The following is a 16,127-nucleotide window of genomic DNA, read 5'->3' on the forward strand; positions in this document are numbered from 1 at the left end:
AGGGAAAGAAGACCAGTAATTGGAACTTTTATTAGTATAATCTGTGTATCAAAAATGAAACTTTGTGAAATATCTCAATGGTTTTTCAGGAAATTTTTTAAAATGATGTATTCTTAATGTAACATACTTTCCTAGTGACAGCTAGAAAAAAATTTTTGAACTTCACATTACCATTGACAACATGACTGTTTCCTTTCCCTTGGGTGATAAAGGACCAAGGATGATGGTTTAGTTTTAGGTGTTGAGTCTTAGTCCTTGATTAAGACCTGGATTATTACAAAGTTGTGGAGGTTGAGAAGTGGAGAAAGACCAGTGGACATAATACTCCAGTCCATTTTTGCCGAGACTGGTTAAGAAAGGGTAAACCACAATAAAATCCTAGTTAATTTGAATGTTCAGTGAAAATGGAGTGTTGTTTACTCATAATTGAAGGCTAATTTAATTTTCTCCAACTGTTTGTTTAAAATCTTTGTAAATGAATTAAGCTATTGATATATTTCTACCTCTGTGAATAGAATATACGTGCGATGATTCATAATCTTCAGTATCTCATTTTGTTGTTTTAAACTTAAGTATTTGTGTTAGGTATTGAATGTATATAACTGACCAAGGTGAATCTATAATGAATGGTGAATGATCCCAAGCATGTATTTGAAAATAAATCTCTGGTTATTAGCTTTTTTCTTTCTTTCTTTCTTTAATTTGTGTGAGTTTTTACATGTTTCTTTTCAGTGAGTATGTATGTGTGTGTGTGTATTAGCAGGTGTAGATTAGGGAACCCTACTGTTTATAAGTTAGTTAAAAGTTTGGTTTAGCTTCGAGGGTTATGGATAATCAGGGAAGCCTAAATAGGGAGGAAGCTAGATTTGATTCAAACCTTGTAGAATGATTGGACTTGGTTGCCATAGATGAGAGGAGGGTGTTTTAAGCTAGGGAACCAGCTTGAGGAAAAAGCATATTAGGTATATTTATTATTTGGGAGATGGTGAGGGGACTAGCCTTAGTAGAGGATCCACGTTGGAGAACCAGAGTAGGCTAGCTTATGGGAAACCTGAAAATTAACTACAGGTAGTATAAATTAGGCTGCATATGGCAGGCATTGGAGAGCCATTTAAAATTCCTTATTAGAGGATTAAAAGTATTATTTTAAGTAACTTTGGCATTAGTTTGCAGAATAGGTTGAGTATGGAGTATGGGTATTGTTTATTCAATTTATTGAGCATATACTATTGGGTTGGCCAAAAAGTTCGGGTTTTCATAAAATGTTATGGAAAACCCTGAACAAACTTTTTGGCCAACCCAATATTTACAGTATTGTAAGTACTGAGAGTTATACCAGTGAATCAATGGGATCATTCTATCAGTGCTTGATGAACAGGTGGTAAGGAAGATAGATGGTTAGTAATGGATGTCATTTATGCTTTTGGTGTTGAGGTCCTAGATCAGGGTGAGCTGTATGATTGGAGGAGCAAATTCAAGAACGACTGCAAAAGAATTGGTGGAATTCTAGGTATAGTGTGTGAGAAGGAAGAATGAAAGATGATGCCAAGGTTAAAGCTGAGTAGACAGACTATACTTAAAATTATATACTTACAGGAAAAGTGGTGTGAAATTTGGATACTATTTTGCATGAAGAAATAAGGATATTTAATTTTATTTTTCATAACTTGCAACTAAAACATTTAAATGTATAAGATAGTCATGTGTTTTGACAGTGATGCCTAATTTTGTATGAGAAACATTTCAATTGCTGTGTGTTTGTGCTCTTGTTTAAATTCTCATTACTATTAGTTAATGCATATTTCATCTATGAATTTATTTAGTAAAATAGTTTTAGGTTGTGTTATTACAATTTTTGGGGGCTTTTGGAATGCTTTAAAGTCTACATTTATGGGATATAGCTTATGTAGGAGATTTAACAATTCTCTGAAAATTAAGTTGCTTTTTCTTTTTGGCCGTGCTGCACGACTTGCAGGATCTTAGTTCCTCCCCCAGGGATTGAACCTAGGACCTTGGCAGTGAAAGCGCTGAGTCCTAACCACTGGACTGCCAGGGAACTCCCATATTGCATTTTAACTGTTTAGAATTTAGCGCTCATTATGGCATACTTCTGTTAATTGTGAGGATTTAAAGTTTTGTCTGTGCTAATAGAGGTTAAAACAGTGTTTCAGAGTTTAGGTAGTGCTGTCTTCAAATTTTTCTGTTATCTGAGAATATTCTTATAATTACTCTGTTTTGCACATTATTCTGAAGGCATAGGCTGTTGCAGAGTTATTTACTCTGGTCTTCTTTGCATAGTTCTCCAGAGTTTATGTTTGTTTGTTTTTAATTCTATTTAAAAAATTAAATTCTTAAATTTATAGAGAAATTAAGCTCATTATTTATTGAGTATTGCACATTTTTCTTTTGAACATCCCATTATTCATGAACTTTGCTGTTCCCAGTCACTTTTAACCTATTCTAAAATCTTAGGTCATCTGTTCCTCTATCAAAAACTAGTGACCCATTTTATTATATTGGATGTCCCCAAAGCAGTTTATTCCTCCTGGGTCATTTGTAGACCATCTTGCCTGTTAATCATTCCTTACCTCCCTATTTGTGTGCATTTCTTCTAACTTGGTTTCCAGTTGATCACATCTTTTTCAATACTACACTTGTTTTATGTGTGGCTATTTTTTCTCTTCTATTTTACTTCTTTTTACTGTATTTTTTCTTTCATTTCTGTCTGTCCTTACCAGTGCCTTTTAAATAGGCATCTATTATTTTGCTTTTAATTGGTGGGCTTATAATGAAGTTAGCTTGTGATCCTTTTGGATCACTTTTATGGTGTCCTGAAAAGGCCATATTAAACCAATATTGTTTAATAGAATTCTGCTCTTTATAGAATTCATATTCTTAGAGTTACCCTTAGAGTAATGGGGGCTATTTTTTTTAATATTAGAAGAACTGATGATGAAAAAGTATTTTCTTATCAAATTTTAAAACTTTTTACTTCAGGTTAAGATTCTATGATTATGTATTTTAGTTCATTAATTAGAAGAGATTGTACATTGGAAAATACTTTTTAAACTTTTTCCTCATTTTAGAGGGCTTTATTGCTTCTCAAAAATGACAATGATACCTGTCACTGATAATTAATCAAGTGAACTATTTAAATTACCCTAGGAGGGTTTATGGACTTCAGGTTAAGTATCTTTAGTGAATCAATAGTGTGGGAGTGAAAGCCATACTGGTTAATAAGTCTGTCACTGATCAAGGAAAATATCTAACTATGTATCAGCTGAGTTTGAGATTTCTTGAGTCTCTAGGACTGAGTGGATCTGGAGCATATACTGCCCTAGGATACTGATTTAAACAAACTTCTGTGACCCTTTCTTGCGGTACGCAGGCCTCTCACTGTGTGGCCTCTCCCATTGCGGAGCACAGGCTCTGGACGCGCAGGCCCAGTGGCCATGGCTCACGGGTTCAGCCCCTCTGTGGCATGTGGGATCTTCCCGGACCGGGGCACGAACCCGTGTCCCCTGCATCGGCAGGCGGACTCTCAACCACTGCGCCACCAGGGAAGCCCTCTGTGACCCTTTCTTAAGGCTTAAGGACAGTGGGTGAAGGTTCCGTCACCAATCAGTGATGCTCATTGGTGCTATATAAACAATTTTTGTTTCAGTGACTGGCCATGTAGTTGACCACTGAATAAATGAAGATTCTGTTATTTTATGAAGGCACTGATAAGCATAATACTAAGTCCTCTGGTTTCTATAATCAAGAACAGGAGTTGATTTGCCTAATACAGTGGTTCTCAAAGTGGGATCAGCAGACACCTGGGGGTCTGTCTGGTTCTCTGTCAAGTCAAAATTATTTTTATAATAATATTAAGATGTCATTTGCCTTTCTTGCCTGTGTTGCAAAAGCAATGATGGTATGAAAGCAAAGGTGGGTAAAACTGCTGACATCTTAGCATGAATCAAGGAGTAGTACGAAGTTGTGCTGGTAGTCGTTGTATTCTTCACAGCTGTGGTTAAAAAGAAATCCAGCTTCACTTTAAAGTGCCCTTGATGAAGCAGTAAAAGTTATTTTATTAAATCTTGACCCTTGAGTACTGTACGTGTCTTTTTTTTTTTTTTTAAGGCAGCTCCACGTGGCATGCAGGATCCTAGTTCCCCAACCAGGGATCAAACCCACGCCCCCTGCACTGGGAGCGCAGAGTCTTAACCACTGGACCGCCAGGGAAGCCCCCCTATACGTGTCTTTTTTACATTCTGTAGGAAAAAATAGGAAGTATGCATAAAATGCTTCTGTTGCCTAATGGAATATAATGATTATCTCAAGAAAAAGTACTCATGATTTTTTGAGTTGCAAGGCCGAACAAGTCTCTGTTTTGTGGAGCACTGTTTTTTTTTTTAACTTATTTATTTTATTTTTATTTATTTTGCTGTGTTGGGTCTTTGTTGCTGTGCGTGGGCTTTCTCTAGTTGTGGCAGGTGGGAGCTACTCTTCATTGCGGTGCGAGGGCTTCTCACTGCGGTGGCTTCTCTTGTTGCGGAGCACGGGCTCTAGGTGCGTGGGCTTCAGTAGTTGCTGCACGTGGGCTTTCTCTAGTTGTGGCAAGCAGGTGCTACTCTTCATTGCAGTGTGCGGACTTCTCATTGCGGTGTCTTCTCTTGTTGCGGAGCACGTCTAGAGCACAGGCTCAGTAGTTGTGACGCACGGGCTTAGCTGCTCTGCAGCATGTGGGATCTTCTTGGACCAGGGCTCAAACCCGTGTCCCCTAAACCCGTGTCCCCTGCACTGGCAGGCGGATTCTTAACCACTGCGCCACCAGCGAAGCCCTGGAACACTGTTTTTACTCGAAAGAATGACTAACAGACAAACCATAGTTATTCAGACTTGAGTATTCGGCACCTTTTCAAAAATGAATAAAATGAGCCTATCACTTCAAGGAAAATAACTGATACTATGTTTGTCAGTGATAAAATTGAATTATAGAAACCATGAGCTTGGTAGCTTCACAATATTTAAAGACTTTTCTAATGAGATTGGAGGTGATGAAAATCAATGTAATTTTAAAATATTGAATAATAAAATGTGCAGCATTTGGAAGATCGTATAACTCAATGAACCAATTTTCAAAATGACCAATGCTTGATAAGAAATCATGCGTATGTAAAAGATCCATTCAACATGCCAGCTAAACCAATGGATTTTAATGTATAACAGTAAGAAAAGTTCATTGATAAGGGCTTCGGATTCCAGATTTCATCCAACCTTTAAAAAAATACCACTTCACTGAATTTTGGTAGTATCAAAGAAGAATATCAATAATTATCTGAAAAGGCTATTAAAATACTCTTCCTTTTTCTGATTGCATGTTTATGTAAAGTCAACTTTTTTCATATACTTAGACAAAATAATGTATCACAACTCATTGAATGTAGAAACAGATTTAAGAATTCAGATGTCTTTTATTAAGCCAAACATTAAAGAGATTTGAGATTTACTAAGTTATGAAAGAACGTCACTCCCCTCTAAAATTTTTACTGTTTTTGAAAAAGATAGCTACTTACCATAAAAATGCTCTTTATGTTAGCATATGAGTTTGTTATTTTTATATGGACTAATAAATTATTTTTTACTTCTTAATTCTAACTTCTAATATAGTAAATATAGATAGATGTAACTCACATAAATAAAAGCTCCTTAGAGTTATCAGTAATTTCTAAGAGTGAAAAGAGGTCTTCAGGGGACTTCCCTGGCCGTCCAGTGGTTGACTTTGCCTTCCAATGCAGGGGGTGCGGGTTTGATCCCTGGTCAGGGGGTAAAGATCCCATATGCTCACGGCCAAATAAAAACAAAACATAAAACAGAAGCAGTATTGTAACAAATTCAATAAAGACTTTAAAAATGGTCCACATCAAAAAAATTGTTTTCAAAAAAGAGTGAAAGAGGTCTTCAGACCGAAAAGTTAGAAAACTGCTAGACTAATTTTTGAAGGGCTCATGTTGGCTCATTCTAAGAAGTAAAGGGTAGATCTTTAGTAATTTTATCCAATTCAGATAAAACCAGAGTTAAGTGTTTGGGATTTTTATTCTATTTGTGTCCATTTGCTTTTTTTTTTTTTCTTTTCTTTTTTTTTTTTTGCGATACGCGGGCCTCTCAGTGTTGTGGCCTCTCCCATTGCAGAGCACAGGCTCCGGACATGCAGCCTCAGCGGCCATGGCTCACGGGCCCAGCCGCTCCATGGCATGTGGGATCTTCCCGGACCGGGGCACAAACCCGTGTCCCCTGCAACGGCAGGCGGACTCTCAACCACTGCGCTACCAGGGAAGCCCCCATTTGCAATTTTTAAATCAAATCATTAGTTCTGTTTATTCACTGTTAAATCAGTGAATATCATGCTGTACTGCTAGCTCAATCTTGGGCTAACTAGAAAATGTCAGATATTTCTTCAACTTTCGAATCTTAAATTATGTATCTTAAATTATGAGAATGTACAGAACGGGGTTGGGCTGTGTCCATAATGTCTGTGTGGTAATTATGTAGCACATACCTCTCCAAGAATGACTATTCAGTCACTATGAAGACCAAATTAGTTAACATATGTGAAAATATTTTGTAGATATTTAAAAGATTATATATTAATATTAGGTTTTATTGTTGGCCTGTTGGCCATCATGCACAATGATTGAGCTTGTGAGAAGGGGGAAATACTACTAAGGTGAAGGGATACTTTTTGTAAAACCACTTATTTCCCTGATATGTTACTACTTGGATAACCCTAAATGTGATGATATTTACCCAGTTAATAATTTTTCATAAAGCTATCATATTGGTATATATACATTTGAAGTCCGATATGCAAATAACTTACTTATTTCAAAATGTTTCGAGGTGACATGTAAATACTATGCAGTTATATGTTTCATAATATAAAATATCTCAAAAAATGTTTTAAAAGCCCTGTATACAACTAGCTTTAAATTAGAATGGCATTATCAAAAACATGAGCACATGTAGTTGTTAAGCACCAACACTAAACAGATGGTTCAAGAGGATACATAAGAGGTTTGAAGTCTGGGTAGAAGAGCATAAAGCCATTAAAACTATCAGATTTCTGTTTCTCATAGATATTAGTCAATAAATAAGTAAAGACATAATCCTTGGTTATATAAGGACCAAATCTCAGAATATTAGTGTTGCAGAATTACTGTCTTTTCCTTCCTCTTTTACACTAATTTAAAAATTATTGTATACAGTGGTAGATAATACTATAGCCTATTTATTGAAATTAATGTATCTTGTCATAAGTAGGTCATTTATAAATGTGAAATTGCTTGAGGCTGTCTTTTACTGCCATGTTGCATTTAACTTCTGGTTGGACAGATTTGAGCTATATTGCTAGGCTATTTGCCTCTAAAGCATTTTTCAGTTTTCATCTTGTAAGAGGAAATGGTCGATTTGAGATTATGTTGGCTTAGAAATAGTTGTATATAATTAGAAAGGTACTTGCTCACCTATCACGTGTATCATTCAATAGCTCATCTTTTATTTTAAAAAAAGGTCTTTCCAAAGATAAAGTCTTTTTTTAAAAAAAAGTATGTTTTCAAAAAGAGCTTAAACAAAACTTCATTAATTATGATCGTCTATTCTGAATTAATCTTTGTTTAGCATTTTAAGTATTAAACATGAAGAAAAGACAGGATATTTAGAATACTGAGTAGACTACAATTTCTTTTTAGAGAACTCTGGACTCATACCAAGTGTGTTTAAATTTCTGTACTGTAACTTTTACTGTGTAAAGAAATAAACCTTAAAATACATGCAGGAATGGAGTGCTTTCTGTATTTACATAAAATGCATACTTTTTACAGAAGAAATGTTTTATATTGTTTTATTTTCTTAGGCATAGTCTCACACATCTTATGACCCTCAGTCTCTAGCATTGAATCTCACATATATAGCCTCATATTTTTCCCTAGAAGTAAATGAAATAGACAGGTTTCATGAAACAGAATTTTTTGTGGGTGTCTTTTCCCTCTTTAAAAAAATGTTTTACATGGTTAAAAGAATTAGTTAATACCAAAAGGTTCATAATGAAAAACAGCAATCCCTGCCCTAACTTATTACATCTCAGTTCTGTTCCCCAGAGTAAAAACTTTTAACTTTTTTTTTAGCAGTTTCTTCTGTCACTTAGCCCCAAATATAGTGAAAAAATGCCTACCCTAGTTTTTATTTTATTTTTTTACCCTAGTATTTCTTGGTTTATCCCTTTTAGGCATTATCTACTGACTTCCTGATAATGGTAGGTGAGATTTTAGCCTTTTTTGTGTCCCATCTCTTTATTTTCTTACCCTGTCCTTCTAATTTGTTTCTTTAAGTTTAGTTAAATTAGTAATCAGTATTCACATACAATGTTTCCTTCAGAGGCAGGTAGTATATCATTATTACATTTTTCTTTTTTAAAAAAATAGTACTTTCCTAAAGTTACTAATTTTCTTTATCTTGGTTTTTTTTTTTTTTTTTTTGGCTGCTTTGGGTCTTTGTTGCTGCATGCAGGCTTTCTCTAGTTGTGGTGAGTGGGGGCTACTCTTCGTTGCCAAGTGCGCGGGCTTCTCATTGTGGTGGCTTCTCTTGTTGCAGAGCATGGGCTCTAGGCATTCAGGCTTTAGTAGTTGTGGCATGAGGGCTCAGTAGTTGTAGCTCATGGGCTCTAGAGCTCAGGCTCTGTAGTTGTGGCGCACGGGCTTAGTTGTTCTGTGGCATGTGGGATCTTCCCAGACCAGGGATCGAACCCTTGACCCCTGCATTGACAGGCGGATTCTTAACCACTGTGCCACCAGGGAAGTCCCATAAAGTTACTAATTTTCTTGATTTGCATAATTTTCAGTAAATCCATCCTTAAATGTTCAACTGTTTTTCATGGGAGTTGAGATTAAGACTTTTCAGGCAGTTTCACCTGAGGGAAGTCCTTCTCACATAAAGAGATCATGTTCTTGGGGTCAAAGGGCCTGTTTTCATGATCCTAACATATGTCAGTATGACCCTAATCCAAGTTAAGCGTGAATCAAATGGGAAACCCAAGCCTAGTAATCGAAAGTTAGTTGCTCTCTAGGTCCATACCTAGAGTGCTTAGCAGTTACTTTTTTCCCAGATTTCTAAAGTAATTTCATCTGATATCCTTAGTATATAAAAGCTGAACTGTTCCCTCTTTTTATATTCAGAGTTGTTTTAATTGTTATAAACAAACTTTCTCAGAGGCTGAAGAAACTTAATATAAAACTTACAGATTTTTTTTTGTAAAAAAAAATTCGTAGAAGATTTTGAACAAACCAAAATTCTAAATTCTTAAAACTTGCTAATTCTTAGAAGAGCTTTATGCAAAGGAGACTATAGGCCTTTCTGGCAACTGAATAAAATTTGAAATGTCATATGAGGAATGTTGGACATAAAATTTTAAAAGAAACTTTAGGACTTAATTTAAAAAATTACTTTAAGAGCACAGAGAAGCTTGGTAACAATTCTGTCAGGGCAAAGATAATATTTACATTATAAAATTTATTAAAGTGGGAATGAAATCACACGTGTTTATTGGGATGTTACATATCCATTCCAAAGTATAATCCAAATTATATATTGTCATGTAACAATGGGCTTGCACTGTAAACTTGTACAGTTTTTTTAGTTTACATACCTCTTCAGTAGTAATATCAAAATTAAAATCTTTGTCATCAGGATTAAATACCTATGTTTTTTTTTTTGTTTTTTTTTTTGCGGTTCACGGGCCTCTCACTGTTGTGGCCTGTCCCGTTGCGGAGCACAGACTCGGGACACGCCGGCTCAGCAGCCATGGCTTACGGGCCTAGCCGCTCCGCGGCATGTGAGATCTTCCCGGACCGGGGCACAAACCCGTGTCCCCTGCATCGGCAGGCGGACTGTCAACCACTGTGCCACCAGGGAAGCCCAATACCTAGGTTTCTTAATAAAATATTACTGTAATGAACTGGAGCGGGGAAGGAAGTGAATATTCTTTAGTTTGATTAATCACTATGAAAACAATTAGGAATATGCTCAAACAATATAATAAAAACAATGATTTATTGTATATGTGCATTTTATAGATATCATTACCAAAACCTTTTTCTTTCTGTCTTTTCTTTATTGTCCTGAATGATAAGAGAAAAGGTTGAAAGAGAGAGAGTAAAGGGAAAAAGTTGTAAGAGCCTAGGGAAATTACTACTTTGGACTTCAATTTTCTGATTTACAGTGAAGCTAGATAATCTCTAAAGTATTTTTTAGATCTAAATGTTATCATTTAGGAGATAGTCATGGGTGAGAGGTAATTTAAAGGAATTCAAATATAGAGTAAGGAAAATAGAAATAAAAAGATGGAAGACTAGAGAGAAAAGATATTTACTGAATGTCTGTGATTCCAAATGAAATTTACATAACCGTAGTATACGTAACATTTTTACTAGGGTTATTCCTACTCTCTTTTCCCAGTTACAAACATACTTTTCTCCACAATGATAGCGTGACTAAACTAAGCTCTTATACATTAAGTAATATAGCCACAGTATGTACTCAGTGAGGATTTAACTTACTGACAGAACATGTACCAGGTTGATTACATAAAACAGGATTTTCCCTTCAGCTCTCTGAATTTTTAACCACGACCTCCTGACCACGCTGTTGTCTTTTCTCTGCCATGACACGTGATCTGACTGCTGCAGTATAGTCTCCTTGTTTTTGTAAGTTACTAGTTCTGGGTGATACCTTTACCTAAGAGACCTACTTTTCCACTTATACTGCCATTTGCTTTGGGCAATTCATTACTCATTATTTGCTCTAAGTATAAATCAGTCACAAGTTGGATTTAACTCACTTTACTATTATTCTTGCTTGTTCTGTACATCTCAAATTGTGGTTTAGGACTCTTGTTACTCAACTGATCTTTGGGACACAAACTTAGTAGGGAGTGTCTAGTCCAGACTGCCAAATGAGTTTTTAGCTTGGAGAATGTCATTTCATAACTTTTTTTTTTTTAGATGTTGGGGGTAGGAGTTTATTAGTTTATTTATTTATTTTTGCTGTGTTGGGTCTTCGTTTCTGTGCGAGGGCTTTCTCTAGTTGTGGCAAGCGGGGGCCACTCTTCATCGCGGTGTGCGGGCCTCTCACTATCGCGGCCTCTCTTGTTGCGGAGCACAGGCTCCAGACGCGCAGGCTCAGTAGTAGTGGCTCATGGGCCCAGTTGCTCCGCGGCATGTGGGATCCTCCCAGACCAGGGCTCGAACCCGTGTCCCCTGCATTAGCAGGCAGATTCTCAACCACCGCGCCACCAGGGAAGCCCCCATAACTCTTAATAGTAAGCAACAATTTTTAAAACACTGTGCTTGGTCTCAGATCATTTATTCTTTTTATTTATTCAAACATTTGGTTAGGATATATGCTAATTTTTAGAGAATAAGATAAGATCCCTGCTGTCAGGGAGCTTACATTCTAGTGAGAAAGTGAGAGGCATAAAGGCAATTAGTATTGGAAGACCCATGATAGAATGATGTACCAAAAACGGGGATTAGTTGTTATACTGTAGGGTGGGGCTGATGGAGTAAATAGTCTAGGATTGTAAGGATGATTCAGTGTTAAAAAGGCAACAATGTAATTCACTACATTAACATATTAAATGAGAAGAATCAGATGGGAGTAGATGTAGGAAAAATTCAGCACCAGTTAAGATATTGGATAGGAATAGGAGGGAACTTAATTTGAAGAAAGGTATTCATCAGAAAATTGCAGTGAACATTATGCATTCATGGGAAAACATTAAAAGCAGTCCCATGAAATTTGTGAACAAGGTAAAGGATAGCTCTTATCTCCATTATTATTTGTTAATACAGTAAGTAAAGAAACAAATGAGATGTACGATTGGAAAGGAGGAGATAAAACTGTCATTTGCTGACAGTATTTTTTTTACTGAGAAAATCCAAGAAAATGAATAAACTAAATTTTGAAAGGTGGTCAATCAGAAGTGCAATATTACAAACACTACAGTTTTCCTGTTATACACTAGCAATGACCAGGTAGCCAATGTGATAGAAAAAAAATCTATTTCACAAACCAAAACCCAAGGAGGAAAAAAAAATCCTACTTAAATGTAAAGACATTTGGGGGGGAAATTTTAAAATTTTACTAATGCAAATGTCAGTCTTTATCAAATTAATATTTTAAATAAAATCCTAATAAATCTCAACAAGCTTTTTCATAGAATCTTATAAATATCCTAACATTCGTAGAAAAGAGCAGCATGTATGACTAAGAAGGACAATTTACTTGTTATTTATTTATTTATTTTAAGCAGGACAGTTTAGAAAGGAAAAACAAAAGAGAGGGAATTGCTCTAATAGAATCAAGATGCTAATAAAGGTATAGTAATATTTAGAAGGTTTTAATGACATAGGAATAGACAAATGGGTTAAAGGAACAGAATAGACTCCAAAAGTGTATCCACACTTACATGGGAATCTAGTATGATCATAGAGATCAGTGGGAAACAATAAGCTCTTCAGTAATTGATGTTGGGATAATTGATTATCAATATGGGAAAACTACAAATTTTATTCAAGAGAACCCACAAGAGTACCAGCAAACAACCTGTTAGAGTTTAGCAGGGTTTCTAAAGATAAGAGCAATACACAAAAATTGATTGCATTTACATATTAGTAGTAACCTGCTAACAAATATATTTTAAAAATATTACATTCACACTAACAGCAAAAACTAGAAGGTATTTAAGACTATAGCTAATAAAAGGCCTTCCTAGAGAAAATTATAAAGAGGTTTTGAAAAAGGACTCGATGGATATGATCCCAAAAGCACAGCACCAAAAGCAAAAATAGACAAATAGGATTGCATTAAGCTAAAAAACCTATGTGCAATAAAGGAAACAGTCAACAAAATGAAAAGGCAATCTATGGTAGTTATAAATGTAATTATAGTAATAGATTTTGATTGATAATTATGGGGAACGATGAGTGTATACTGATGTAAACAAACACACGCATAAGTAAATTGAAGATAGGTGAATATCAGATTATTGACATAGTTTCAAAGTATGTCTTCACAAAATAATAATTACAAGAGGAAAATAGTGACTATAATGGAGAAAAGTGGCAGATACCAGTTTAGTCAGATGATAAAAGTGAATATCATCAGTAATGGGCTAAATTGAAATCATGTACCACCTCTTAGGATGCATTGGAGAAGATCAGAGCATCTCTTCTATATTTTTCCTGTCACAGATACATAACCTGAACTTAATTATGAGTAATACATGATTTAATCAGACAAACCCAATTGAAGGACATTCTATGAAAGTACTGGCCTGTAACCTTTTAAAGTGTCTAGGTCATGAATTTCAAGGAAAGATAGAAACTGTTCCAGCTGAAAGAGACTAAAGATCGCAATTCAGATTACTGAATGCAAAGTGTGGTACTGAACTAGATCCTTTTCCTATAAATCCATTCCTATTTGGAACAACAAACTTGAATAGATTCTAAAGATTGGATTATAATAACTGTATAATTGTTAATTTCCCAATATTGATAGTTATATGTGTTTGTACAAGATAAATACCAAAATATTTGTGGACTGTTTGGTATCAGGTCAGCAATTTTCAGGTGGTTTAGGAAAAAGGCTGTACTTGTCCGTGCAACTTTTCTGTAAGTCTGATATTGCCCCATAGGTCATTTAGGGTCTTTCATTCATTTCAGGTTTTTTTTTTTTCCTCTGTGTGCTTTGGATTTTTTTTTTTTTTTTTTGGGGTACGCGGCCTCTCACTGCTGTGGCCTCTCCCATTGCAGAGCACAGGCTCCGAACACGCAGGCTCAGCGGCCGTGGCTCACGGGCCCAGCCGCCCCGCGGCATGTGGGATCTTCCCAGACCGGGGCACGAACCCGTGTCCCCTGCATCGGCAGGCGGACTCTCAACCACTGTGCCACCAGGGAAGCCCTGGAATTTTTTTTTCCTTTGTATTCAAGTTCACTAATCTTTTGTTACAGTTTCCTGTCTTCTGTTAAGCATATGCAATGAATCTTTCATTTCAGATACTGTATTTTTTAGCTTTAGAAGTTCCATTTGGGTTTTTTAAAAGTAGTTTACATTTTTCTCCACATAATGTTTGTTTTTTTAAGTCCTTTAGTATATTCATAACAGCTGCTTTGAAATTCTTGCCTACTCTTTCCATGGTCTCTTTCATTTCTGGATCTGTTTCTATTAATTGTTTCCATTTTCTTTCCTGGTTACAAATCACTTTTTTTTTTTTTTTGCTTCTTTGCATGTCTAGTAATTTTTTATTTTATAGTGGACATTGTGATTATTACATTGTGGTGTCTGGATCTTGTTCTTTAAGCAGTGTTGAATTTTGTTTTGGCAGGTTGTCAAGTTACTTGCAATCAGCTTAATCCCTTTTTGTTTTGTTTTTTTGGCCGTGCTGCATGGCACGCAGGATCTTAGTTCCCTGACCAGGGATTGAACTCATGTCCCCTGCAGCGGAAGCACAGAGTCCCAACCACTGGACAGCCAGGGAATTCCCAGCTTGATCCTTTCAGTGCTTGTTTTAACAGCTTTGTTAGGGAGCTTCTGGAATAGCTTTTACTTAACTGCTAGTTTAGTTCCAAGACATGACTCTTCTGAGGTCTCTACTAATGCTCTAGGTGTTTACTCTGGCTGGTCGGAGCTTAAATTCCTCTGCACTTTGTGAGCTTTGGGTGTTGTTTAGCTTCCAGCTTTTCTGTGCTTGTACTCTGCTCAGCCTCCTGGAGTTTTAGGGTACATATGTATAACTCAGTATTTAGCCAAAATCTTAAGGGCATATTTTGGGAGCTTTTTGTATAGCTCCCTTGTGTCTGGTGTTCTTTAACTCCCTTGAACTCCAAACTTTGTCTCTTCAAGTTCAGCGAGACGTGGGCTACCCCTCCTTATACCTCATTCTGGAAAGTACCTTACTGATTAGCCAGGGATTACAGTCTTGCATTACTTGCTGTTCAAAGTCTGAAAATAGTTATTTTGTATGTTTTGTCCAGTTTTCTAATTCTTGATGGCAAAAGGGCAAATCTGGTACTAACTATTCCTTCCTATTTGATCTTTTAGCTGAGTTTAGTTGTATTATTTTCTCACTTAGTACTATGAGCAATCTCAGTGTAGATGGTTGAGCTGATCCAGTGTCAGGAATTGACAGTATGAATGTGATCAAAGGACAGAAGGATCATTGTTGGGAGCGCTGGCAAGAGAATAGTTGAAGTAAACGCAATAGTTCTCAGAGTATGGTTTGAGGATCCTTTCAGAGGGTCCATAGGAGTTTCCTACTTCTAACTAAATATCCATATGAAGCTGATTTTTTCTTCATATACATGAACCAAAATAACACAAACAGTAGATTGAATGCAGAAGCAAAGATGAACATCAGCCTCTTAAGTTAAACCAGATATTAAAGAGATTTGTAAAAATAATGAAACAATGCCAGTCTTCTCACTAAAATTTTTTTTGGTTTGGTATTTGTAAGCATGTAATAGGTTTATTATTTTTTTAATGAGTTAATAAGTAAACAAATAATTGTGAAATTTTCTGTTTTATTTTCTAATACAGTAAATATTGATAAATATAGCCCACAAAAACAGAAGAATTGCTGAAATAAAGCACCATAAAGTGCTGTCTAGGGAAGGAACTGAAGGCATTAGGAGTGCAATAGACAGTGTAAAAAAAGGAAGGGATTAAGGAATGAGAGGTTTCTGTTCAGTTCCTATTCTCTGTTGGATAGGTGTCAATTTCTTTACTTCTCTGCATTCTCGCGTGGAGGTTCCTGCATTTAAAGTCGTAGGATAGTACTCTGTCCCAGCAACTTCTTAGGTTTCTGCTTTATGATACTATGCACTCAGCCCTTGCACAGGGAATCCTGATTTACTGTCTGCCATTTCACCTGGCAATGTCTTTTTCTAGTTTGCCCTCCTTGTCCTAATGAGGAACTAGATCATCCTCACTTATGTTCTGGTATTAACTTACCCTTCTGTTCTGGTGCCACCAGTTTTACTTAAATTTCCCATTCTTTTTTTTTTTTTTTTTTTTTTGGTAGTGCGTCCCTC

The 16,127-nt window shown here is 36.1% G+C and overlaps 1 protein-coding gene across 4 annotated transcripts in view; it reads left to right on the forward strand.

The window, feature by feature from the left end:
* The window catches only part of CCDC88A (coiled-coil and HOOK domain protein 88A), a 123,548-nt gene that overhangs the window by 11,839 nt on the left and 95,582 nt on the right, over positions 1-16,127 (forward strand). The window lies entirely within an intron of this gene.

This window comes from Lipotes vexillifer, unplaced genomic scaffold (genome assembly GCF_000442215.2).
Source record: "Lipotes vexillifer unplaced genomic scaffold, Lipotes_vexillifer_v1.1 scaffold77, whole genome shotgun sequence".
Lineage (NCBI taxonomy): Eukaryota > Metazoa > Chordata > Mammalia > Artiodactyla > Lipotidae > Lipotes > Lipotes vexillifer.